Below are 1110 nucleotides of genomic sequence, written 5' to 3'. Positions count from 1 at the left end.
TTTAGTACTTATATTGGCGTTTTTCAGTGTACTCATATTGAAAAATCATTCATTCATTTAATCTAAGCAGACAATGTAATAGAAATAAATTCAAGGAGATAAAAATCAGAGAAAGCATACAAGCAAAGCAATCACACAAGTTTGATGTCGAAATCAGATTATCAACTTGATTCTTTTAGGCAATAATAAGTCTCATATTCCATAAGATCATCTTGATCATGTTCGAAATTATTTTCACCATCTTTATAGACCAAGTGGGTTTCATGATTCTTCCCTTTCAGACTCTCTTTGGGAGTCCTTCATATCTTAGGCCAATGGTTCCCCATTCCACATCTATGGCACACTGATTTGGTCGAGCATTGTGGCTTAAAGGATATACCATGGCCACTGCCTTGACCATGGCTCAAATTGGGTTGATACCCACGGCCTCTGCCATAGTGATTCCCACGGCTAAATGTGTTATAGTGGCCATGGCCACGTCCTTTCCACCCTCCACGGCCATGGCCGTGTGGTCTATCATTCTGGACGTGGTTACCTTTTTTTTCTTCTGTGACCTTATTGGTATCAGGTAATAGGGTTAATCCAGGGGGGCTCAATTCACTGTTTCTCATCAGTATTCCATTATTTTGCCCAGCTAGCAATAGACTCATCCACAGACTTATGGTCTTGGATTCTGGAATTCATCCAGTCAAATAGGGCCTTTGGTAATATCACCGTTCTTTGGTGATCATATCTCGATTTTTTTATTTTTTAACTTTGTCCAAAGGTCTAGAGGATTTTCTATAGTCAGATACTGATCTTTGAGACTCTTAATAAGATGATGGCTAATAATTAATATTGCTTTGTATCAATCTTTCTCATTTGAGATTATCGCCTTTTGTGATTCATTCACCAAGTCCTTTGACTTTAGGATAAACTCAGTATCCAGTGTCCATTTCAAATAATTATCTCCTGAAAGATTTAGGGCAGCAAAATCCAAGTTGATTTTCGACATCTCAAATCATATATCAATCAATTTTAGATCTCATAAAATATTTAACATACAGTCATAAACAAGACATGATATCAAGTCAATATATTTCTAATAAGCAAACAAGCCACACGGCCAAA

Source organism: Brassica oleracea, chromosome C6, assembly GCF_000695525.1.
Source record: "Brassica oleracea var. oleracea cultivar TO1000 chromosome C6, BOL, whole genome shotgun sequence".
In the NCBI taxonomy this organism is placed as follows: Eukaryota; Viridiplantae; Streptophyta; class Magnoliopsida; order Brassicales; family Brassicaceae; genus Brassica; species Brassica oleracea.
This window is presented reverse-complemented; position numbering follows the sequence as displayed.